Source organism: Motacilla alba, chromosome 7, assembly GCF_015832195.1.
Source record: "Motacilla alba alba isolate MOTALB_02 chromosome 7, Motacilla_alba_V1.0_pri, whole genome shotgun sequence".
In the NCBI taxonomy this organism is placed as follows: Eukaryota; Metazoa; Chordata; class Aves; order Passeriformes; family Motacillidae; genus Motacilla; species Motacilla alba.
The window spans coordinates 23,612,266-23,639,375 of record NC_052022.1 but is presented as its reverse complement, the minus strand read 5'-3'; the positions used below and the strand labels follow the sequence as shown (position 1 = coordinate 23,639,375).

General features: G+C 40.1%; 1 long non-coding RNA gene across 1 annotated transcript in view; it reads left to right on the top strand.

Moving 5' to 3' along the window:
• The first annotated feature begins 706 nt into the window (after positions 1-706).
• LOC119703384 overlaps positions 707-27,110 on the top strand; it is a 171,418-nt gene continuing 145,014 nt past the window's right edge. The window contains exon 1 of the long non-coding RNA XR_005257622.1: positions 707-909. This is a non-coding gene — a long non-coding RNA (uncharacterized LOC119703384). The remainder of the gene's footprint in view (positions 910-27,110) is intronic.

The following is a 27,110-nucleotide window of genomic DNA, read 5'->3' as shown; positions in this document are numbered from 1 at the left end:
GAATTTGAAACCTCATCTCATGACAGCTAAAAGGAGTCTAGCTCTAGAAGTGACAATCTTGTCTGCTTAGAACTGCAGAATCATTCTAAGGTGTTACTTTGAGCATTCAGAAAACAAATATTTTTTAAAGATAATTTATAAGGGCCTTACTATTGTGAAAATACAAATTCAGGTAAATGTGAAGTAGCTGTTTTGGTAATTTCATGTCATTCTTTCCCAACCATTTGGTGCCCAGCTTTCCATGGTTCAATGTTTCAAAAAGGAGGTGAATGAAAGTCCACTATTCATGTTGAATTGGAGGAGTGGCCTTTTTCATAGAATAGGTGATTTAACATGTATTAAAATGCCACAAATTTTTCAGTTTCCTGATTGTTATTGGTGTCCCTCACCTGGCATTCCCTGGACTGCCTCTTCCTTACTGCCTTCTGCTCCCCCAGGAACATCCACATGCTTTTTCTATACTGTGGCTTTAGAGATCCACACAATTTTGACATAAAAGGAAAAAAAAAATCAGAATGTACTTTGAAATTGCTCCCTCAGTAAAACTTGTGACACAGCATTTTGCTTTACCCATTTCAGCTGTGTTCACTTGCAGTGCTCATGTTCCCAGCTGTCTGACATGCTGGATAGTCCCCATTGCATTTTGGTGCTTCAGGTGTGGGCTCTGTGCCTGTCTTTGGTGGCTTCTGGCCCTGGGTCCCAGCTGGGGCTGGTTGGGCTGTTCCTACTGCCCAGCTGTTTGTGATGAGCAAATGAGCTATGCCAGAGCCTGATTGGTTGGGCTGGGCACAGCCTGGGGCTTTTCCCAGTGCTTGGGGGAGTGTAGGGGTTTGGCTGTAATACAGGAGCTGCTGGGAGCATGGGGCTGCTCCTCAGATTTGTGTAGGCTCCTTTCCACAGGATAGGCAGGTAAGTTATTGTGATTTTACGTCTCTGATGTTGTTAGGTTCTGGATTATGAGTAGCTTTGATAGAGAAAGTAGGGGCTGAAGGGCATTCAGATACCACAATTTTTTCCTAAGCAAGTGTCTTTTGAAGTGCTTGGTTTTAATTTTTTTTATTTAATATGGTTGTATAGATATGGAGGTATAGTGCTGAGTGTGGGTCAGATTATTCTTGGTTACAGTCTGTCCTGTTTCTGAAAAACTACTGGTACTGGGGTTTGACTTGCTTCAAATTTGCTGAATTGAATACACTGGTCCCTGTGCTGCTGGAGTATCTTCAGATTTTAGGGAGACACTTTTATCCTTTTTATTGTTTCCCTTGGGTCTAGTCTTGTTATGGCTCTCATGGTAATAAAAATTACTATTACAGTATCCTCCCGCTTCTCTCTCCCTCATCCACCCCAGCCTTAGCACAGTTGTTTCATGTTAAAACTGAAATAAGCCCTGTGACTGACTGTGACCTCCTCACCCACTGTGGGCTGTGCTTGTTCTCAAGCAGTGCTTTTAGGCCAGGACCATCCTTCAGACCTCCATCCAACTCATTGCTCTATTTCCATCTTTGTTCTTCTGCAGCCTCACAGTGCTGGTCTCTTTACTCTTTCTGCTCCTACAAATTGGACTGTCTCTCAGCTAACAGTAAATGTAGTTGGTGCCATAGCAGGGGCAGTGTATGCTCTGGGAAATACCTTGCCATGAGCATTCAAAGGCTGATGTAGAGTATGCATTATATGCATATGTATGTGGCATTTATTAAAATGTGCTTGAGTAAGTATTAATAATGGATACAATGCTAGTCTTTGTTATGGGTTTTCACCCCACTGGGGAAAGTGGAGTATAAACTGCAACTTTAAATATTTCCCTGTTGAGAAATAGGTGGATTACAACTACTGCAGTGTGCTCACTTTTCAAGAAAGCTATTAGTTAAATCTCATTAATGCCATAAATTATCTGAAGGAGATAATATGCTTCTGAAAAATGCTCTTAAGTAGGTAAGTACTTGTGTACAGACATGTTAACAGCATAGCAGAGATGGAAGCTGTTCTTTCTGACTTAACTACAGTATCTCTGTTATGTGTGCTTATAGAGAAAGACCTGGATAGAACAGACCTAGGATTTGCTGTCCTTGTTCACTTTGGCCCAATGTGGCACTGACTTTTGTAGAAGAAGTTGGATACTCAGATTGGCTAAGATGGTGTGCAGTGTTTGTGTGTGCTATTTGGGTTAAATTATTTAAGCCTGGTTTCCACCATCCTTCATGCTCTGTGGTTGTTTGTGTTATGAAAACCTGTGAAATATTACAGCAGGACTCTTTCAAATTCCTCATCTTGCCTGACAAAAAGAATACTGAGGGGTAAAAGCAAAACAAACAAATGAGACTCAGCAAAACTTACTGATGCTGCACAATATTGAGACAGGCAGTCTGCAGTAGACTTTAAATGAAACAAGAACACAGGGGACTATATTTAATTTAAACACCACTCATCCTAAAATAACTTAACCTGCAGAATGATTGCTGTGCAAACACTGTAATAATATAGCAGAGCTGTCACTTCAGACGGTATTTAATAGGCTCTGGCCGATTTCATTATTAACACTTAGAGCACTTCATGAAAAGTGATGAAAGTACCAGTACGTAACCTGTACTGAAATCTCCAAGATCCCACAGAACATTTTTGTAGCTACTGCCTGACACTTCTCAAGGGGGACTGCAAATGGTTGTGAACTTGAGCTGTTAGCAGCAGATGCCAAAATTCCTCTTGTTTCAAAATTGTGAACAAAGTAGATGAAATTGGCTCCTCACAGTTTTGCTTCCATGTGGTCTGTGTGGAAGCTGCATAAGGGAGATAAAATGTTTCCTCCTTCTATTACAAATTATTGGGAATGAATTTTCTCTTAATTTGAATTTATATGAAGACCATTCTGATGTGTTGTTCTAGCTCAAAGATATATTGAAGGAACAACCCAAGGGAAAAAAAAAAAGACTAGCTGCAGAAAAAGTGCTTGCAGTTGTGCTGTTAATGTTTTATTTTTACTACCCTGTGTTCCAAAAGTTCTTTTCCATAACACAGGAATCATCCATAATCCTGATGATTATAGAAAGAAGCAGACTAGCCAAAATTTTTAAACAAGTTTATATTATTATGCAGTGCATATATGGACACTGTAATTATGGTGCAAGTATGAGAGTACCACTAAATTCATTAGCGTTCCAGTGGGTTTTTTTTAAATGCTCCAGAAACATTCTCTTATAGTGGAGGAGAGTGTGTGGGTTTCTGCTTGTGTTCACAGGGGGCATTGGTGAAGATGATTCATATAGCTGTGGCTGGGTTGATGGTTGCTGTTAGTAGCAGCTGGCACAGGGCTTAGTCCAGGGCTTGATCACTGTCTGAAGGAGCCAAAATGGATTCCCTAGAGAGCCTGGGTATTTCCTTAGCTCCTGGCATCAGCTCAAGCCATAAATCTCAACCTTCCTATGTTGAATTACAGCAGCTGGGAAGTTTGTGTATTTCCATAAGTGACACATTGAATAGTGTTAATTTGGACTTGGAGATCTTAACTTTAGGTGCACCTGTGATGGCACCTGGCCTGGAATAAACATGTACATGGAGCTTCTGGCCTTCCAGGCAAGAGAAGTACATGGGAGAGATGAGGCCAGTGGTGCAGGGGTCTCCATAGTTCACATGTAGAAAACCCCTTGGGTAGGACATTCCTTTTCTGCCTCCTTCAACTTCTGTAAGTATCTAGGAATGCCTCAAGGCATTTGACTGGTATTGAGTGGTCATTCTGAGTTACTGTGTTCTGGTCTGAAGCTTATGTCATGAAGTTGAGTCAACATTGGTTAAAAGGATAGGGGATCACTAATAGCTGAATTTTAACAATGAACACCAGCTGAGGTGTCTCCACTGGATGTGTTGATTTCTCTTTCTGGACAAGTGCATTTCAGATAATAAAGAGGGTGAGAGGATGACTAGATTTCCTTAAAAAAAAAAAAAGTTGTTCTATCTCCTCACTGTGCCTTTTTTTTTTTTTTTTTGTGTTGCTTGAATGTGACACAAACTATGGAGTTTGGGAATCACTATGATGTAATGGTGCTGAATATCTGCAGTCTAGAGGTTGGCTTGGTTGGGCTTTCAGCTTATTTTCTGTAAGCATTTGGACATACGCCATGCTTGATTTAAAGAAAAAATAGTGCTTAGAAGTTTTTCAGACTTCATATAATGGTTTGGATGTAAAAAAAAAAATCCAAGTGAGCTTGAATCATAGATTAATGTGCAATTTTTGGTGTACTTATAGCAATTGGACTGCAAGAACCCAACCTTTTCTGTGCCTCCTTACACTCTTCTTAGCTCTCCTGAGCTGTCTGGCTCCTGTTTTAAATGAAAGCTTGGCAGGGTTGCTTGCAGCAGTGAAGGGTTATGGGATCAGCCCTGTTGTGTGCTGACAGACTTGTGCAGCCTGGCTCTTAGGGCTGGTGCTGGCTAAAGCAGAAGGGAGTTCTTGGTGCTCAAAAGCAGGAGAGGCAGGTTGGGTGCTGTCCCAGTGGGAAGGCAGGTGAGGGCTCTGGTGGAGGACCTGAGATGTGGCACAGGAGGAGCCTGGTGCCTGCTCTGGCCTGTGCTGGGGTGAGGTTGATGGGGATTAGGAGAGGGCAACAGGAGGCCACTGCTTAATCTTGTTCAGCTCTTAGGGATGCATCAACTAAACTGGGCTTGTTCATTTAGTAAACTATTAAAGAAGTTGTCTTCAGGGTATTTATTTCAGGCAGTTCTAGTGAAGTAATCCTTTAATTCCTCAGAGTAAATGCTGATGAGGATTTACTGCAGACTAAGCTGTGTGGAGGTTACTGTGTGAGTGGTTGTAGAGTATGTTTGGGAGCAGTGTGGCTGCTGTCCCCTGGGGCTGGGCAGTGGGAGATGCAGGGTGTCCCCACAGCAGGGCTGTCCTCTGTGGCTGTTGATGGCTGTGCTTGGCAATGCTTGTGTCTGAGCCTGGAGAAAGGGGTTGGTTCTGCTTCGACTTTGGCTTTCCTCCTCTAAATGTTCTGCTGTTTCTTCCAGTTGTGCATGCTGCCCAGCCCTCTCTCCTCTGCCTTGATCTTTCCTGGGTTGTCCCAAATAATGAGAGAAGCCCCAGATGAAACCATGGTCTGATGTGTATAATTCAATTTCAGCACAGCTCTGTCTATATGCATTATTTTGCCTACAAAGTCAATGTTTTCTCATTGTTTAGGCAGTGATTTCTTCACTCTGTACAAAGAGTGCTCTGCACTTAGGAGGCCAGGAGAAGGCCTGGGCTCTTCCACTTAGTCAAAATGATTGTGTAGTGCTTTGAATTGCTACGTTTGCAAGCTAGGAATTATTTATCCTCATTTTGGTATTGTTGGAGCAAATCAAAAGAAATTTGAGGGGAGCTGCAGCCTGTGGTGAGTAAAGGAGCTGGGACTGCACTATTTTGTCCAATTCCTTTTCTCAAGGGAGCTGGTTTCCTGGGAACACCAGGGCAGTGTTGTTGAGGCTGCATGATAGGAAAGCAATGTGAGTAAAATCGTACGCCAATATTTTGGATGGGAAGCTGGTTACAGAATGTCATTTGTTATTGAAAGTGATCACCGACCTTATGAAAAGGAAATGATCACCTGCAGTGGGAGAACATGTAGGTCCAGTAAGTAACTTATTTTCTTTGGAAATTCCTTTGCTCATGGAAAATTTGTTAATGGCCAGAGCATGGCTTGGGTCTGAGCAGATACTCCTGGTCTCTCCCTGGCACTGCACTGCTCTGACTCCCTTCTGTGAAATGTTCCTCCTTGGGGCTACAGCATTATTGGCAAAAATCTGATTTTAGAAGCTTGTTCTTTGATAATAATAAATCAAAACCTGGAAGTATTGGAAAAGCAGAATCACATAGAAACTTGGAACTTTTAGCAACTTTTCTGCTGTGGAGGAAAAATTATGAACAACTTCTACCAGTTCCAAGTCATTAAATCAAAATTTGAAGTATCCTTTTCTAATCAACTGGATTTTTTCAACTTCCATTTCTTATCTCAGACATGGAGCTGATTTACATGGAAACATTTTGTGTTAGAAGTCAGAATGTGTTATTATGTTTTCTTTCCATAGACAGAAAAAAGTTACATTATAATTTTTCTTGAAATTAAGTGTATTAGAAGGCACTTGAAACTTTAAATTGACTATCAGAGCACTTTAGTTTGAAAAGTGCTTTTATATATTACTAAAACAGACAAACAGGGTTTGCATTATTTCTGAGTAATTGCAGTCCCTGCAGAAAGATCCCATAGTTGAAAAAAGCTGTTTTAGTTTCATACTAGAAGCACAAAGATTTCAAAGCAGCTGTTCTTCAGTTTAGAAATAGTTTGATCTGGAAAATAACAATAAGTCTTATTACAGAGGGTAAAAGGAAATATTTTGACCTTGAAAATAACATAAGGAGTTTCATGAGTTCTAAGTACCAGTAGTCACCCTTAAAAATGAGAATATTTGTGTGACTTAATCTGATATGTTTATAAAGCTTGTGACATGGCTCAGTACAATGTGTTGTATTTAATGTTGTCATTGACGTGTGTCATGAAATAATATGAATAATAACTATAAAATTAAAAAATAATGATTTATTTTAAAGTATAATTCAACATGAAATAAAATTTAAAAATATCATCCTGCTTCTGGAAATTGTTTTGAAATAAAAATGGAGATTGATGCAGTTTGAGTGACACAGGACAATGAATATGTGCCTGCTTCTGCAGCCTCCAAATATCACTGTGGTGTTGGAAGTGACTCAAGACTGTGGATACTTCATAGTCTCAGCAAAGGGTGAAGTTTAGCCTTTTGGGAGTCATTGGCACATTCCCACTTGACTCAGTGAGGTGAGGATTTTGACTGTGGCTCCAAAAGCAGCTCTGTCTGAGAGCTTTGCCCTTGTGGAGCAGGGTGCACAGGAGGCTCCTGTGGTGGTTTCTGTGAGGACCTTGGGTTGTGCTGTACTGTGGGCAGTCATGGCAAAGCCTGGAGCGGAGACAGAGGGATGTGCTGCAGAACAGGCAAGCCCAGATGTGACTGCCCTCTCTTCTGGCTGCAGCTCTTGTCTTAATAAACCATCTCTGCTTCTAACACTGACAGGCTTGGAAAACTCAACTTGGTATGCCTAAAACAGCAATACTGATTATATTCTGCAGCACAAATGTCATCTTTCTGAGTGTTTGAGGCCTAAATGCAGGCCTTTGAGAGGGAGGGCAAATTGATGTTAAGGCCAGCATGTAGCAGCCTCATTCTTCATTTACCCCGTTGAGATCAAAGTATGAGGTTACTAGACGCAAGTCAGTGTTTCATTATTGGGAGGTTTTTATTTAAGCTCTCGCAAGGTATTAAGCTCCTGCCTGTTAAACTGATTCTCCTTTTCTGGTGATTAAATCAATAGCAGATTTTTATCTTAGAGTGGACAAGAAGAGAAAACACCAAGGGCAGTGAAATTACAGCTTAAAGTAAGCTGTGTTGGAAAGGACCTTTAAAGGTCATGTAGTTCAACTCGATTTCAATGAGCTGGGATATCTTCAACTAGAGCAGGTTGCTAGGAGTCTTGTCCAGTATGACCTTGGATGATTCCTTCTATCACCTCTCTGGCTAGTCTCTTTCAGTGCCTCACGGTGCTTGTAAAAAATTTCTTCTCTATATGTAGTCAAAGACATTACCTTGTCCTGTGGTGAAAGGCAGCCTGCCAGTCTTCTCTTGTGCTTCTTGCTGGCTCCATCTAGTCTTGATAGCCTTCAAGATTTAGTAAATTCTGAAGAGCTCTTGTGTCATTATCTTCATTTTTGCAGAGGAGAAGCAGAGTCAGATGAGTGACATGCCCAAGGTTGCAGAGGAAGAACAGGGAAAACCAAGCGTACTTGTGTTCTGTGATGCTTCTGCCTACTGGCTGCTCTGCCTAGTTTTAGATGGAAAACACTGCTTGTCTTTGTGATGGCTGTTACTGGGATGGATGTTTTTCACCACACCTCGTGAGAGCAAACTGGATGGGGAGCTAGAGAGCATCACTTCATAGAATTATTTTCCAATGGCCTTAACTGCATCATCACAAGCCTTTTTGTAAGGTTTGTCATTATTGACTTTGTCACTGCTAGTTGTTTACCTAACAACCAGGAAGAAATAAGCACAATTATCACTGTTAGGTAGAGAAACACTTCTTCAGAGTAGAAGTTATGATAGTTGCAGACTTTATAACCCTTAGGATATTTTGAAGGTGGATAATATTGCTTATGTAAGCTGTGCTACAAATGCTATTTGTGGTTATTAGTTTTGTGTCATATACAAATCTCAGCTTTGGTCCACATTTGCCTTGCTCCTCTTACCACTGTCTTCATGTCCAAATCACTTCTGTGGAGAAAGCAGAACAGCTGTAGTGCTGATATTGTTTATTTTTTACAGGGTATTTTTCTCCCACTGAATTAAGTATTTGCAGTACCAGAATCACTTAAATACAGTTCTTGGAGGAGATGCTTGCCTGTGGCCACAACTGCTGCACCAGAGTCTTTCCACACCTTCTTTCCTAAGGCTCAGCCTTGCTCCACTTTGCAAGTGTGCTTGTTTAGTCAGGACAGATGAAGGTCAAGTACAATAATATGTTTTGGTGAACAAATAGTTCATGCATGCAGTGACATCAGAGTGTTCAGCATCTTTACCTGTTGCATCTCATATTTATGTTGACCAGTTTCCATTATGTAGTTTTATATGACTAGATAAGGCTTGTATCATCAAAAGTTTATTTTTAGCTAAATTTTTTATCCACATTCAAAGTGGACAAATTAATATACCACAAGTTTGTGTATTTTTTAAAATGCTGTGTTTGGACTTCTTATATTTTCCTTTGAAAAATGCTACAGGTGTCTTGGATACCTTCATTAGCCACTTAATAGAAGACAGGAATTTTACTCATTAGTGTGTTATCTGGCTGCTTATCAGCCTTGCTCTTGAGTTCTGAGCATGTTGTCCTGTTATAGTAATTGGGCTTTCTTCTTATCAGGTTTGTGTAGCATTGTATTAGAGCAAGAATAAAATGTTTTTGAGTAGAAATAAAAGCAGCATGAATAACACTCCTGTGTTATAGAGAATTTGTGAGGATTACTGTGTATAAAATGCATTTATACCTTTAATTGATAAAGCTGTAACAGGGCACCACACTGAGAAACTTGATGATTCAGGCCTGGAAAAATAGTAGGGAAAAACAGAGACCATCTAAAGATAAAAGAAGGGAAGATGTTCCATGGGGATACCCCTGCCTTTGTCAAACTATAGAATTTCCTGCTTAACTGAGATGTGTGGACAATCTGCTACTGTCTAACTATTAGGAGAAAAAGGGAATCATAGATCAATTTGTGAGCCTGCAGTGAAGGTGACACAGTCAAGTGCAAGGTAAAAGTAGCTATTGACATAGGTCAGTGCTGTTGGAATTTGTCTGAGGAATTGGGGTGAAAAAGTCAGGCATAATAAAAAGTGAAAGCTCTATACTTGTTCTCCCATATCTTAAATGCCTTTACATGTTCGTTGGATTTTTGGTTTCCATCACCCCAGTGGTTCCCGGTGCTGTGTGGTAGAATGACAGGTCTGTAACCTGGCTGCCTTGCATGTGGTAGTGCAGGGGGAAGCAAGAGGGACAGTTGAGCATCTGTATTATTTACAATGATTCCTATTGGTGAAAGTGGGGAAAGGCCATGGGGAGCCAAACAAATTGGGATGTAGAAAGACCAAAGCTGAGAAAGCTTTTTTTTTTTTTTTTGAAACCACAAAATACAAAGGCTGTTTCTAATCTCTGTCTAGAAATACTATCAGTAGGGCAGTAGGGCTTAACTGCTTGCCACTGAGCAGGAGATCATGTTAAGAAGCAGGATCAAACTATTATGGCAGCACTCACCCCTGCCAGTATTAGCCCCAAGGCTGTATGCAAGGTCCTAGGCACCTCATTTTCCTGACTGGGAAGAAATGGGAGCTTCCCAGTGGAAGCTGGAAAGGTGATCATAGGGAGCTGTCATCCCAAAATTGATCCACTAGGAAATCACTTACCCTGTTTCTTAAAATTGCAGTCAAAAGTAATCACCAGAAATACTCCAAAGAATTAGTGTACCTTCAGTGGTTTAGTACTTAGTCTGTATTCATTTGGATCCGTGAGAGATGTTAAATCCAAAATAAATGCCTAGTCAACTGTACTGAAGATCTCACTTATTGCAGTGTGATTGAATAAACAGAATGGTGCTAACCCAGAGCATCTGACAAATAACTGTTCTGAACTCTGGAATTAGGCTTGATGACTCTCCATACTGACACTTACTGGTACAGCAGCAAAAGCATTAATGTGCATCTGTAGTCTGGTTAAGAGAGAATTAATCTGTGCAGAGCCAAGAGCTGTACAGACCTTCATTTCCTCTGCATGTGCCTGAAAAACCTGTGTGTTCCGACCAGCTCTTGGCTCTGTCCTCTCTGCAGCTCTGCACATGGACACTTATTTCTTTGGAGGGGGGATGAGCATGTCAATCTGTGCTGCTCTGAGAGCGAGTGTTGTATGAGACTAACAGTGCATGACACTTAATGTGAAGAAAGAATGTAGTCAAGACCTACATTCCTTTTAGATGGAATAAATGCAGTTTATCTCACAGGGGACAACAAATCTGATTCAGCATTATCTGAAGCAAAAATTAGCTGCACTTATTTAAGTAGTTTAATCTTGTTGAAGAAGGGGCTTGGCTAAGCAAAAACACATTTTAAAAAAAATTTAAATACTGATTTTGATTCAATTGTTAGAGGATTTAGTATTATTCTTTAATTTTTGTTCTAAAAAATAATCCATTGCAAGCTTGCAACCCTTCATTGAAGTGGTTATTTGTTATTATTGTTCAGTATGACTGTTTCTCTTTTACTATAACTGACTCGTTTGCCTTTGAATATTAACTTTCTGTACATACAGAAGAATTAAATCTGATTGTTTCTGGCAGAAAAACTTCCTTGTGAACGTGTTGAAATAAGACCTTATAAACATTGTTTTCTACAAAACTTTGAAATGGATGTGTAATGAAAGTGCATTAAATTTTGGCAATTGAAGTAACTTTCCAGTTTGAATCATAGAACTTAAAGACCATCCAGTTCCACTTTTAATCCCTGTCAGGAAGAGGTACTTTCCACTAGACCAGATCCCATTCAATCTGACGTTGAACGTGTCCAGGAATGGGGCATCTACCCATTTTCTGCTGGCACCTGTTCGAGTGCCTCACCACCCTCACAGTGAAGTGTTCAGTCTTGTATCTAACCCAGACTTAACTTTCAGTTTTGAGCCATTACCCCATATCCTGTAGGTCCATGGCCTTGTAAAAAATTCCTTTCCACCACTCTTGCATGCCTGAATCATCATGGTAAGTGTTTTCTGGCCAAACTGAATCTGCCCAGTACTTCTTGGGAGCTAAAATAATTTTTTCAACATCAGCTGATTTTGTCAAATTACCCCTGCCCTAAAGCTGTAAATAGGCTGTTTGTACCACTTGGGTTTCCTTTCATTTGAATGGTGAGTGGGATATTGCCATTTCTTTGAGAACTCATGTAGTTATGTAGTTCATTTTGTGCACACTAGCTTTCTGTTTGACAGGTGCAGACTCATCTTGTAGAGGATCTTTAATGCCTTGATGAGGTCATGTCTATTTCATTCAGGAAATACAGGAGTAGAGCCAATTCTGACCTGGGCTTTACTCTTTACCTGGGCTTTACCCATCTGAAACCAACCAGTTTGGCTTTAGAGAAGGTTGGAATTTGGCCTGAGTTTTTGACTTTGAAACAGAGAAAAACAAGAAGTGATCTCATCAGATATAAAACCTGTAAAATGCACTCAGAGTTTATGAATGCAAACTTTTGAAAAAAGTCTGACTTAATCTTACCAACTTGAGACTTTATGGGCAGTGTCTGAGTGCATTAATGAGTGGGCCTTTGTAAGGACCGTTGTTTAATATTTTGCAGGTGCACTCCAAAAGAATTTGTGGCCACTGAGATTTGTTTTATGATTAGTTTGGAGATTTGCTGAAAAACTGTGCGACACTGCAGATCAGAAATAACTTTTGTCTCTTCTCAGAGAGACATCAGCCCAAGTGTGGAAAAGTGGAAAGGCCAAATGACAAACTATGCTAACTAGGTCTTGCTCCCACTCCCTCTTTCTCAAGTACTGTAAATCACCTCTTTTTGCTACTCCTCTGTTCCAGGATGTTGTGCCACTCAATACTCCTTCTCTAGAGTTGAGAGCCTTTCTCTAGAGTTGAGCAAGCTAGAAGTTACTCACCCTTATTCCCCTGCCCAAATAGGTGTTCTTTCTTTTGTGCTTTCTTTTTTAAAATTACCATTATTATTTTTTTCACTTCTGCATTAATAGATTAGAAAATTGACAAGTCAAGATATTTCCACCCTGTGAGACCAAGAAAAGACATAGTCTGATAGAGCTATACACTCCTTTTTCATGATTTGTTTATCAAACTCTTAACAAATTACAGTTCTTCTGGGTTTAGCTGTTTTTATTTGGAGTTTTTCCCTTTCTCAATAACTTTGGTTTTTCAAACTGCAATGGTTTAGTGTGGTTTTTGATGTGCTTTTGGAAGCAATGTAACACTGATAGCAATAGTGCCTATATGAATCTCTAATGTCAACTACAGTATTACAGAGTTGAGATAAGCCAGCAAAGGAAGCTGTTCCAGTGCAGCTCTCAGCTGGAGCTGATGGCTGAGAAGATGGAAAGCCATTCCCCCTTTGGGTCTCAGGCCAGCTAAAGAGGCCTGGCCATGTGCCAGTCCCCATTCCTTCCTCCCTTCCCTGCCAGAGGCAGGAGAGCAATAGTAAATACTGCCAGATGTGGAGACATCCTGCTGTGGGGCTGTGTCCCAGACTGGCAAGGACCCTTCTCAAACCACCAAGTGCTCGGGAACTTGCCAAGCCATTGCAAACATGGTTTGAGTAATCCCACAGCCTCAGTTTAACTGATTTGTGGAAGGTGTTTCCTACTAATTTTGAGATTTTAGTGTAATTTTTTGTATGTTATTTTTATACCTCACATCTTTAGATTGGTGTAGTCTGTACTTCAGCTTAGGAAAAGCATCACACACAATAACAGTCTTGAGCAGGCTTGATCGCTTCCACCACTGGTTTTTATTTTTTTTCTCCAACATTTGGAGTCTGTCACCATACCCAAAACTGCAAGAGCAAGTGGGAGAAACTTAAGCATCTTCCTCAGAAACCACACCTTTCCATTTTTCACCTTGTTCCTTGAATGCTGGTTGACAGAAGAAAAGGAAAATAATCTCTGGTGGAATAGCTCTTGCAATGGAACAGGGAAGTTTCAGGTGAGCACCCTGAGCACTCGGGGTTCCAAGTTGGAGATTTCTCCTTTAGAAAGTGCTCTCCCCTCATAATTATATAATTCAGTCCAGCACAGTAATCCTGACTTTGGTGATAAGCGGCACATCTTGTATGGAGCACTCAAATTCCTGAGTTGCTGATATATTTCTCATGTACCTTCCAGACTTTGAGGTACATGAAAGACAATCATACCATTGGTATTATAATAACATTGGTAGAGGAGTGGGAGTTTTCTTTTTCTTGGTGTCTATTCTTTCTTAAAGAATTTGTGACTGTAAAGCCAAGAGTAAGTGTGGCTTCCATTGTCTGGCACTTTATGACCTTGTTGGCACCAAGAAATTCTCACAGATATGATAATAATGGCAATAATTCTTAAAGCATCATGAAGGTATAAAAGAACTAGCTCCTGCCAAGACCTGCCTAGTTCTAGCATCTCCAGGATATGGAGATGCAGATAGAGCCATTATTTCTGTGAAGGTAGAGTGTCCTGGGAAGCCCAGTCATCTCCAGATAGAAAAGTCTCCTTTCTCATTAAAAAAATTTTGGGGGTTTTTCTGCCAGGTTGGCACTGTTTCCTTGAGTGTGTGATATCTCTGCTTCTGTTTGCCTGTGATCAGTGTGAGTAATCATTTGAATGATGCAGCACATGTACCCAGTTTGTACCCAGTTGTTGCTCATTATTACATCAGAGTTCCCTTCTGCAGTTCTGCAAGTGTACTTCAGTAATTGCTTCATATCTTGGGTCCAAATGTTTTTCTGGTCAAGGGAACAGGCATCATTAATTACACACCCTATGTAACTTTCCAAGGTTTCTGCTCCTGGCAAGCAGCTGGTCTGTGCAGTCTCTCTGCAGCTGGAGCTTTCAGGCTCCCAGCAAACAGCATTGAGTGTAATTGTAAGATGAGTCTGTGCAAGGCAGAGCAATCCAAGTGCCAGACAGTGTTGGTGTGATTATCAAAAAAAGGAAGGAATATGGCAAAGCAACATGGCTTAGACAGGCAGTCATTTCTCAGAAGTTCCCCAGAAGTGCTCTGTAGCTGAATAGAATGTTGTGGAATAGAGCTGTGCAGCTGAAGCTCATTGCCTGTTTTTATCAGCAAGTGAGGTGACAACAGTGTCCTGTGTTAGACCTGGGTGTTCAGGCTGGCCAGCAGCCTGTGGGAGGACAATGCTGGCCCAGGGCAGTTTCTATTCCAGGCAGTGTTTCATTTTTCTGATACTGAAATGCATCCAGTAAGAAGTGGAGCGGCACAGCTGGCCTGCTGGCTGCAGAAGGCCAAGGAGGATCTCTGTAGATGGGACAGGAGGTAGCAGGCAGCTGATGAAAAGCTGCTTTTTTTCATTGCCAATGTGTAGTCCAGTCCCTGACTGAAACTCATACTTGAGCAATGAAAATTAAAGATTCTCATTTTATCTGATCCATTATAGATCTTATGCTAAAGTAATTCAGGATAGACATTTTTCTTATTTTTATTTTGATTATAAGCTGATTTTTACAGATTTAGCATACACAGTGGCTGAAGATGCAAGATGAAATAAATCTGGCTATAAACCACCAGACTGGTCTTTGTGTTGCATACATCCTAGCTCTGCATAGACAGGCAGTAGGCTTAGACATCAGTAAATCTGTTTAATTGTAAACTGTTTGCTAATTTGAGTTTAGGTTTGTAGAAGTAAGAATCATTTTCAGTAGTATTGACCTGGAGTTGAACATTTAGAGCCCTGTCTTTGCCACTTCCTCCTCATTTTAGGTCAGGTGTTTCAGCCTCCTTTGTCGTATGAGCAAGAGATCTACGTCATACAAAAATATACTTGCCTGACAGTACTTTCTGTCTTGAGTTGTCTTTCAGTGATCCCACTAAGATGTGCTTATTTATAACTCGCTCAAGGGCAAGGTATGCTTACTCTGTTCTGAAATGCCTTTTGAAATTTCAGGCACTCTTGGCTCTTTTGCACATCCCTTCACTCTTTGTTTTTTGCTACCTATTAATTGATGTGCCATTATCTCTTCATCGGTTAGCTTTGTTTCCTGTGCTTATTGTTTCACTAAATATACAGGGCCCATTCCAGAGATCTATATGGGGAAAAACTGCATGCCTAACTTGTGGTTCATCCTTTTTTTCGTGAGGCCTCTGAGTGCTGCAGCTCAGCAGCAGTGTAGTTTATACATGTGTGCATGGTTAACTTAGGGCAGAACCCCTTCTTCCCCCAGTGGTGCAGCTATGGCCAAACTCCTCCTTCCCTGCAAAGACTTCCATGTCCCTCCCCTTACTGCCCTCCCAGTGTTTTTATGATTCTCAAGTTGAATATGATATAGAAGTAGTTGAGCTCCTTTGCAGAGAGGTTATTAATTTGGTTTGGAGCAGGTAGCTCTGACTCATCTGTTGCCACCTAGCATCAGTTTTCAAATCCTGGTCAGGTGGCAAGTTCTGAACGCTACAGCTACTTTTGTTTGAGCTACTGGGGCAGTTCCTCTTAACTATGCGAAGGCCACACTTTGAAAGAGGAATTTGCATGCCTTGACTTATGGGTGGACAAAAAAATGTGTTTAGAGAGAAGTGGACAGTAAAGAGGAATTGCTAATTTTTAGTGGTTTCAGAACTCTTTGGACTTCATCTATAATATCTTTCCTAGGAATTATTCTAAAACTTGGCATCTCACTAAAACTCATTTTTTTTCTACATGCAGAAAAACTAGTTTCTCTTCAGGTTTTTTACACTGAGATATGTATATGTAATATTCAAGGTTTGGTTTTACTTGCCTTGGTATAAGGCTTAAAAAAGGAGTCTATATTAATTTCTGTCGATTTCTGCAATGGGACTGTATTAATTTTAGGCTGAATCACTGAAGAAAAAACTAGAATAAACCTTCCATGCTGCTGTCATCTTTTTGGGGGCAAACAGTAATGCAGCCTTGATTAAATATAACTAATCTCATGTTTAAATCTGAATGCACAAGGGAGGAAAGGTTTGCTCAGATACTTACAGACTACAGAGGAGTGAAACACTAGCCTAGTTAAAGCAGTGAAATTTCTGAACCATGTGCTCAAAGAAATGTGTGGTAATGCTTATATCTTTTCTGTGGGCATTCATAGCCAAGCATGTATGTAAATATGACTGGGCAACAGAATTCCTGTACTTTATGTACTAATTCCTGTACTTTATGTACAGATTCATGTAACTCAAGTTGCTTAAGTTTCTAAAATGTTCAAAACTAACACCTACACACAAAGTTAAAACATCTCCTTCATGTTCTCTGATTAAATGTGAATGCGTGGTGGAATTTTATGTTCTCATTACATTATCATTTTTATCTACGTAAGTATGGATGCTTTTTGGTATGTTAAAAAAGCTAGATACCACTAAGATGATTATTATTCCTATCTTAATTTTCCACCTAAACACCTAACAGGCTTATTATTAATTAAATCTTGCTTTTCTCTTCAGAGTAGTGAACAGTGCTTTTTGCCCCTTGAGCCAGGAGCTTCTTTGAGTCTATTTCCTTGTCCAAACGCTGCTTCCCTCCGAGGCCCTTGGCAGTCTCTCAGCCGCTGTTACAATTCTTTCTGCAGCGTAAGGCAAGGATAATGGCTTCACTAATCTCACCTTCCTGGCAGAGTGGGAAGAATGAGCAGTTACAGTTTGCAAGCTGCTTTTATGATGTCATGCCTTATTGGCTCTAGCCTCATTCTCATTGAAGTCAATGGCCAAAATTATGTACATAGCATAGTATTCTTCAGCATGCATACATTTGCAGCCCCTCCCCAATTAAGAAACAAAATCCCTGCAGGCATGAGACTATCAAGGAAACAGAAGGCAAAGAAAAAATCGCTAAATTGTAGTCAGGAGTGTATAAATTCTGGATATGTTGCATCTATAAAACCTGCTACATTATTTCTATTAAAGTTTAAGAAAAGGTGGCTTGCTTTTCTTCTGAGGTATATAGTTGTATTGAGTGACCTAGGAGATTCTGAGAAACAATGAAGAATGAATTTAAATAAAACAATCTATAATGAGCCTTTCCATATATGTTTCTGTAGTTGTGTAATTATTTGAAATATTTCAGCTGGCAAATAAGCTTGCCACAAGGATAAATATTAGAATATTCTGAAAGGCATTGTATGCATTCAGATGATGTTTCTGATAACTGATCTGTAGTCCTTCAGCAATAGGCTTTATATATCATCTACAAATAATTGAGCTAGACTGTTGTTCACAAAGCTGAAGACATTGAAAGGAGGAAGGGCTATATCATTCACTGTCTGGAATCCCATTTCAGTTGTCTACAAGAAATAAAAACGACTTTCCTGTAGCCTTGTACCACGCTTTGGTGTACATTGCCTCGCGTAGGTAAGGTTGGATGTTTGTTGTTGTTACATCTGAGTGAAAAGCAACTCTCTTTCTTGAAGCTGCATTTATTGCCTGATAGAAGTGTCAGCAGGGTGCTGCTGGACACACTGCTACACCTGTGAGGGTTGGGAGCTTAGCTCAGACTGTCACTTCCTGCGTGGGACTGTGCACAGACTGCCTGCAGGAGTAGAACTCAAGCCTTTTAATTTCTGTTTTCTATTAAGCTGTGAGACAGCTGAAATGCAGCAAGCAGATTAAATACTGGGCAATATTGCACCTTTTCCCACCAGCACAGAAAATTAATATTCTCAGTCATTATTGAGCAAGTACATAAACTTTATTCTAATCTCTGGTGAAGTACAGTATTGAAGGATTGTGTGATGCCAAAGAATGTTTCCTACATAGCCTAAAATAAAATTCAAGTGTGTTAGTTACAGAAAGAGACCCCAGTTCTTAAATGGAAAGAAGTGTCTTAAACTGTTGCATGATCCAGCATGTGCATAAGATCCTCTCAAACATTTGCAGCAGCTTTATTTGCCAAGATCTTATCCTGTAGTATAGCAAAACCTTCAGTTTTCAGTAGTATTTAATTTTACGATCAGACTACATAGGATTGTGATATTTAGTTTTACAGGTTCTCTTTTTTTTTTTCTGAAATGACTGCTGAGAGCTGTGTTCACTTTTACATCAAGTATCATACGTTTCAGAGTAAGAGTATATAATTGCTGATCCTTGATACCATTGCAAAACAGAAGTGTATCTATTGGACTATTCCATGTACAATTTTTTCAAGCAAGTTCATCAAGGACTTGCTATGCTTGAATAAAAGGAAAGTTCTTTAGAGGTAGTGGGTAGCTTGAATCTGAATTTAACTTTGGGGAAACAGAAGCAGTTTCTTTGAAATCTCTTGGGTACTAGCTCATGCCTCAGAGTTCAGCACTACTTTTATCTACTTTAGAGGCAATCCAGGTGGGACTGGATCCTGGCTGTTGTTAACTAACAGAGCTTTATCAAAGGAAGTGTGCTGACTTAGACTGGCAGAGGCACTAGCCCTCAATATTTTTAGGTCTTAAGCCTATTTACACAAGTCTCATTTCTTTTATATCAATGCATAACTTCAAGTTTTAAAAAAAGCTCAAACAAGAGCATTGATCTTAGATCTAGCAAATAAAATTGTAGTTCCTTCAAATATTTACATATGAAAATGAGGTGTATTTGGAGAGTAAAACCAAGGATGACCATATATATAAATGTGGTAGGGAAATGCATCATCTTAGGATATTTTCCCTGGCTGCTGGGGGAAGGAAAGGAAGTACCACTGACATGTTGGTAAACTCTCTACTATTAGGGGTGCAAGCCTTGTGCAGGGTTGAGATAAGAAAAAATGGATTAGAATATTATTGCAGGGCAAACTGAACTGTTGCAAACCATTCAACCTTTCTACTGCTGTAAGAACAGATTAATTTTCTCAATTAAAATGCCAGACTGTAATATACTCTAAAATATACTGGGAGTATAGGTCAAGAGTAGGGAGTATAATGGCTGAACTGCTTCATTACAGCTGACCTGCTGAAGTCTTTGCAATCAGTCTAGTCTCATCAAGAGTTCTATCACTATGAATGTACTCGTTCTGCATTACAGCTTCAAGTTAATTCCACATTACCTGATCTGTGTTGGATATAATATAAGATGAAGCTCAAAGTTGTAGCTGTTTATTTTGTAGCTGTCTGATTTGTGTCTGATAACCATCCTGTTTTCTGTTAGTCTCCTGACAGCAGTAGCCAAACTTCCTAAACTTAATTCGGGCACAAAAAGAGAGTAAAGGCACCAAGCTAAGTCTTGTTAGTAACATGACAGAAGTCATCAGCTTTGTCTAACACTTCTCCAGTGCAGTTCATTTATTTAAATCTTGTGAATTGGTGGGATTTTCTCAGGTGTCAGCCTGAGGCATAGTGACCAACCATCTCACTTGCTCCAGAGAGTGTAATTAAGTGCACTGGGACTGATTTCTAGTATGTTGATTTGGGATACAAAAGTGGATGATCCTGTGCTAGTCTAAGTGGGAGACAGGCTTTGTTGGAAGCAGCCTTCTTCAGTAGACAGAGGCTGACATTTATTCCTGGAAATGTTTCAATGATTCTTTCAGAACCTCGTGGGCATGAGATGATTTCATCTTGGGTCACAACTTGTAGCTGATCAGTTCTTTGTGTTTTTGATATAGCTTTTAGAAAGGCTCAGGTGAAAAGCGGTTAGCTACTGCTGGGTAGAGACTGAGATGATTCTTGTGCAGTAATTAAAAGTTTTGCAGGTCTTTCCTTTCTGACATGTCACAATTGTTGGTCCACTTGGTCTACACACTCTGAATTCTCCTGATCCCTGGTTTTCAGACTTTCTTGAAAGGAGCTGATTTCTTCTGTCATTGGCTAGAACAATCATAATAGTATGTTTTGCACAAATAGAGCTGAAGAGTCGAATAATGAGATTGTTCGATAAGAATTTGCTGGTAACTAAAAGCTCTCACTGCATTTATTGAAGAAAAAGCTTTGTTCTGGAGAAGATCCAGGGATGCTCTGGTGGCCTGGCCTCCTGCATAGGGGCCTCCAGAGTTCCTTGGTTCTTTGGCTATTTCATCCTTGGGAGCTCCAAAACTCTTCTACTGATGAAAAGGCAAAGTCCTACCATCAGAAGGAAGCTCTCTCTTCACAAATTTAGTCCTTGACACTTAAGTAATTGGTTTTTTTAACCAAAGGGATGAACTTCTGTACTCAGGTAAATTTAAGTTGCGCTCAGACTGGCGCCAGCACAAAAACCAAGAGCTTATTTAAACACCTCCTGAGCAAGCAAGATGATACCTACAGTCCTGAGGCTGCATTGGTAGCTTCATAGTTAGAAGATGACTTCTGACTTCTGCAGGTCACAAATGACCTCCCTGTTTATAATCTGTGTGTTTTATTTTTTTGCTCTGCTGTTCCTGTTCCATAGAAGGAAGTTCAGGTGTGTGAGAGCTGGAGAGGACCAGTGCCCTTATCCTGGACTGTTCCTCTTCCATAGCTCTTCCCTCTGTCTTGGGGATAGGCCGGCAAATAAGGGAAGCTTCAAATCCAGCTTTGTGGATTATGCATTTATGGAGTTGTAACAGGACTTTTTGTAGCTGAAATATGACAGCAAAACCCTCCTCTTCTGAAAAGACTTTGTTGCTGATTTTGTTCATGGCATTTTATGTAAAGCTGAAGAAGGACAACCTTTTCATTTCTTAAAACCTTGTTAGCACGTTACCCTCTGTATTGATCATGTTGTAAAGGTGGGAAGATCCTACTGTATTTTTCAAGTGTGGAAGCTAGAAAACTTACACCTTTGTCACTTCTTCCACTTTTTTTTAAATTTTATTTTTCTAAATTGAGAAAAATAAAGATGGAGTAAATACAGTAAAGAATTAACTCAATGATAAACCATTTCTCTTGGGCTGCCTTTCCAAGCAGAACTACATCTTAGATTTTCATGTATGAGGCTATAAAGGTCTGGTAAATGGGTTTGTTAATTTTAATATGCAGCAAATAAGGCTGAACCTTCTGCCAGAAATGGTACATTATGCTCCTTGATCACTGTTTTCCTTTCTGGGCAGTCATGTTATTTAAATAAGTGGCACTTGAAAGCTCTTTGTGAGAGCCTGTGGTCCAAGAGGTGATTTCTGAATCACCAAAAAGTATAGGTCTTCTAACTTGATATACAGTCTGTGTTCCAGAAAGCAGTGCAAAGAGAGAAGGTCTCTTGATTTTTGTGTTGCAGAAAAAATCTCTTATGGGGAAAAAAATTGTAGCTCAAAGTGGTATTTTGGTGAGTCGTAGTATGTGTTATTTACTGCTATTTTTTGCTCTGGATGTGGTGTTATATGAATGTTTAACAGAGCCCTTCTCTTGTAATAATTGCTGAACCAAGGGTGCAGTTTGGGTTTTTGAAAAGTCAGTTCACAGCAGTGTCTCTGTGTGTTTCCCTGTGTGTGTCTCAGCAGGGGAAGCCCAGCACTTGCAGATGGGCAGGACTTGATAAAAGCAGAGGAGGGAGGGAGGGGTACCTGAGACAGGGTCCCTGCTTGCCTGAGCCTGCTCCTGCACCCCAGGGGTGTCCTGGCTACCCACCAGCCTGCTGGGCTGGTTCTTGCCTGTTCCTGTGCTCTCTGAGCTGGGACCAAAGTGACAAATAAAGCAGGAGCTGATGCCAAACCCACAAAAAGAACGAGTGTGCTATGCATGTGACAGTTTTTAGCTTTTCATGTTGCTCTGGGCCATGCAACTCCTGGTAAAAATTAGAGGGGGAAAAAAAAAAGCTTAGACTATTTCTCACTAAAACTGCTTATTTTTGTTTCTCATCCTTTCAGCACAATTCTTACTGAAATAGCTTTGTATAGGATATTCTTGCCTCTGTCCCAAGGAAATATTGTCAGATTGTTCCAGTCCGAAAAGTCAAGCTAGGCTGACTGAAAAATTATGCACTTCAAATACCAGAGGTGCTGTGAGCTCATCATTTCCAGATCTCTGTTGCTGGAGATGTGAGGAAAGAACAGATGAACCAGATTAATGTCACTCGTTTTCCATAACTCCCAGAGATTTTCTTGGCAAGTTTCTTTTTCCAGCAATTTTCTCATCCCTCTTCTGTTCGTTATTAATTCCTAGCTCCTCTGTCCCAAGAAAGAGAAGCCCCTTTCTAGCTTTCTATGTTCCTTTACCCTGGCAGTGCAAAAATGCTGTGCCATGCCTTATTTCAGGGCTTTATCAGGCTTATGTGGGGTAGGGGCCCTTTAGTTAAGGGCTGGTGAATCAGCTGTGAGAACAGGGACTTCATCTGAATTCCACATTTCAAACCGTGAGAAGTTCAGCCTATGTTCAGCTTTAATTTGTGTGTAGATATATATGTTACATAAAAAAGTAGCCTGAGGTGTGATTATTCCCTTACTGCAAGTGCATGAGTATTCTAGATAGAACTTGTCCTTGAAATCATCTTTGTGGGTGTAGTTTTGGCAGCTCATTTTCACTTGATCAATTTTTGGTGGTTTGGGGAAAAAAAAAAAGATGTTTTATCACAGATACAAACAATTAATCATTTTCTGTTGGCTTTAAATTTTTGCTGACATCAGAATTTGAATGCTTCTTTCTCAGCCTTCAGTTGACATACCCTGACTGCCCTTTACTGAAGGGTGTTTCCCCAGTGCTTCCATGTGCCCTTACTTCCAGTAAGTTATGTGCACCAGTTCACTGCAAAGAGGCACCATGTGTGTCTTTTCTACATTTCATCTGCACACCTTAATAACACTTAGCTATTGGACCTTTTTTTTACTCTTATCATTGTGTCCTTGGAGCCTTTTTGCCTTCCAAATTGGTGGCTGCACTTTCCAATTACTGGCCGGTTTCAGAGATGTGGACAGAGACAAAATGCTTTTCTGACTTCAGTAATGTGTTATTTGTGAGACCTTGCATGAATTCAGCAAACAGAAAATGTCCTTCCCTTAGCTCATCCCATTTTGTACATTTTGAATATATAGCCAAGTGATAAATACATCTTTTTGGTGAAACCCCGTTCAATGGTAAAGGTTTATGATTTTATCTGCTACCCAGTGGGTCCTGCAGACAAAAGCTCTTCCTTCTTGTGTCATTAAGGGCCCTAATCTCCCTCCATCTCTGACCAAATAGTTAAGAGGTCAAAACAGAAATACTTCTGTCTTTCCTGCTTTTTTTTTAAGACACATGAGGAAGTTGCAGGTGCATAGATGTGAAAAGGAGGAACATGTGAGTTAAAGTACATACCCACATAGTCTTAACTCTGTCCTGGAACTGCCTCGGTACCCTTGCAATGCATAGATTTCTCACTTTATTTTTAACTCTGCTGCATGTAAATTATCTTCCCTCTCAGCAAATCTTTTATCCCATGACAAGAAGGAAGGCCGTGCCCACTTAATTCTGCAATAGTTGGTGTCCTTTGCATGTCCATCCCTCTCATGTTCCTTGCCACAATATGTGATGCTTTTCTAGCTGCCATTAATGTCAGAAATCATGTGTGTCTGCCAGCTGACTGCTGACAGTCCCTCTGGCAAAAACCTTTCCTTAATTGTGACAGACGTAGTCTGTATAACAGTCCTGAAATAAGTTGCTTCTGTTTCTATGAAAGACTTAAAAGTTTTGCTTTTAATCGTATGTGGAGGGTCTCTCCTTCCTTATCTTCACCCCATGGGATCAGTATTTCTCTGATGTTTTTTCACAGTACTGCAAAGCTGTTTTATGTAATCTCCCTGCTGCTCTACACCTACATCCCTCCCAGTGAATGCAGCTGACCTGTTTGTGGATAATACCTTTTGGCTATTACAGCTTCGGGGCTGCACTGGCCGGCTGTGTGTGCCCGGGGCTGAATCTTTGCCCGGGCTTCATACTTTTGGTCTGAGTTCCTCCTCATTTATGTCATCTGCAAGGCTGGTTTCCTCGTGGTGGTTGTTTTAACCCCTCTTTGAACAATATTCAGCAGTAAGAAAGGCTGAGGAAATATTACAGAGCAGTTCTGTATAGTTTGGGAAATTGTTTCAAGCACATGACCTTATTAGCTGAATTGGATGTGCTAGCAGACAATAACTCTTTCAAGCCAATGCAGAGAGGAAGATTTCACAAATGAGACTTAAGAGGGGGTTTTGCTCAGTGGGATTACTGAAGGAGTTATTAGTCACCTGAAAGAGATAGACAAATTTTCTGGTTTTGCTCCATATTCTAGAGAATCTAGCCTAAGCAAGAATGCTGAAGTGAAGGTGAAGAGTCAACCTGGCAGCTCCTGGAGTATGGCTGACAGGCTGCAATAATTAGGTATATATTGCAGATGTAACACATCCATAACAACCTTGGAAAGGCTTCCCAAAGTCTCCAAAGGGGACTGAGAGGGAAGAAAATCCTATTGAAAGAAGATAAGCAAAAGAATCTAGCCTTACTGCAAAAAAAGCCCCCAAATTCTATTACCATCAATAACTTTGTCAATAAATGTGTCCTATAAATAAAAATCATCAGTTTTCCAGTGTTTCTAATAGAAACAGATGCTGTGCAAAAGATTAACACTTATTTCCCTCTTTGAGAATGTTACTATAGACATTCAGATAGAAAGTGTAAATAGTAGATTCCTCCATTGCTGCACTCTTCTTGAGCCATCTGGTTGTCTCCTTGAAAAAAGTTCTGCTATTATTTTTGAATATTCTTTCTTCATACATCCTTAGTTTTTTTTTTTTTTCTGGAGTTTTCTCTCACAAAGGTTACTTTATAATATTGTACATTGTTTTGTTTCTTTTATATGCAAGTTTGACAGCATGCGCTGTCAAAAAAATCTAGTAAAAATCATTAGCTAGGTACATCTGGGTAAGCAGAATTCAAGAGACAGCTTTTTAGTGTATAAGTCACTGACTCAAATTTTCTTTAAATGCCAGGAGTTGCCTGAAATGCTGTGGGTGGTTCTTTTGCTTCTGTTTTCAGACAGTTATTATTTGATCATTTCCTAGACCACTGCTCTTCTCACCTTGGACTGAATCCAAACTACTTTTTGCTTTGATAAGTAAGCCTATCAAAAATTCTGACTCAGACAGTGATACATTAAGCCACCACACATCTTTGAATTTAATTATTGCATAGATTTAGCACTGTCCCACAATAATGCATCCAACAAGCTAAAATTTAAAAGTTTATCAGAGACAGAATGAGCACAAAATAACAGGAGTTCTTGAACAATATAGTTTCTGAATTCCATGAAGATAAAACCCCAGAGCTACAATGTGCAGGCAAAATGATGTGAAAACTCCAGGGACCTTAAATAACACAGTACAGTGCAGGAGTGTTGCTGTGCTGTAGTAATGTGCTTGTGATTTAAGGAGATCTGTCCCAAAGTGTGTAATTCTAAAACCTCTCACTGTTCAGGGTGGTGAGGTGGATTAAAACATGAGTTGTTATATAGAGCACTGTGATGTCGCTGTGCCAATAGATCAGGAGAAAAACTTTTTGTCCATGCTGGACAACTTTAATTCCTCATGGTAAAGAAGCCCTGTGAAGCTAACCTGTCCAGGTGTCCCTCCTGTGAATTGCTGTGGGTGACAGGATCCCCCAGGACACTGCTGTAACTTGCTGGGCAGTGCTGTCATCTGCAGGCAGTGCTGACTCAGACTGAGCAGGCACGCAGCCTGTCCAGGTTGTGACAAGCTGTTTGAGCTGTGACAACCAGCTAGAGCTGGATGGTGTAAAAAGGACCTGTGCAGTCATCCTTAGAAACTGACAATGGTTTTCTTTTCCAGTAAGTGCAAGGCATGTGAGTTAAACGGGGAGACTGAAATACCCTGAAAATCCCAGAACATGATGGAATCATGGTTAGTATTTCAGAAATACATGTCTTATTAGTTCATGTGAACTCAGACACTGTAATCATTCAGTGTGATAGGGGAAGCTGAGGCTTTCGTCTGGATTTATTGATATCAGCTACTTATGTAAGAGTTAAAAAAATCTGTCTCAGTGTTTAAATGTTTGAACACATAACTGAAGACTGACACCTAACAATTCATAGCTGGGTATAATCAGCCTTGCAAGTCATAAAACAAAATCTTTCCTTTTAAAGTGGTGGCTATGTCTAGATCAAAGCTAGAGAATTATGCAGTATGCTCAGCTTAAGAAAGTGCCACTCAAGAGGTTAATGTAAAACTGGAAGCACAATGCTTTCTGTGTTTAGTGTTATCTACTATCTTGATATTATGTAGAAACATTAGTGAGTGTTTACAGCCAACGATGCCAAACTTCACTGAGCTCAGAAGAAAAAAGAATAAAGGAAGCCTTAAACTATGGGGTTTGTATTTTAAAGTGATGACCTAGAAGTAGCATCGTGCTAACTCCATGTTTCTGGTCTCTGGATATTGGTGGCTTTGCCGGCTCTCAGATAATTTTGAACAATAATGCTACGTACACCTGTCAGCCCAGCTAATCTGGCCCAGGAAGGAATAAGTATATCCTGGGTCTTGTGGCCCTGGTGTCAAGAGTGAAAGTAGTGACTGAGTTTGAACAAAGACCAGCTGCTCTGCATAATCTTCAGATCTTTGCCTGTTCTGTTTGGTTCCCAAGACCACAGAATTAAAAGGTATGTAAATGTGGTATGTGCTTTTAATGCACATTTATGGAGATTTTTTTTTTAAGTTAGAACTAAGCAGCTTGAATTTCAAGTTTCTTGGAGAGTTTGAAAGAGAGATAAATAGAGCTGTTTTACTTTTCCTGGAACAATTTTGACTGTTGTTGAGATTTGGAGATGATGGAAGGTGGCTTTGCTCTTTAAACAAAGTCACTCTTTAGAGTACATCAGCAGGAATTCCTTCTTTCCAGTCCTTTGATTCTCTGTAGTACTTCAAGATTTATGGTGTCTTCTGTAATGAGAGAAATC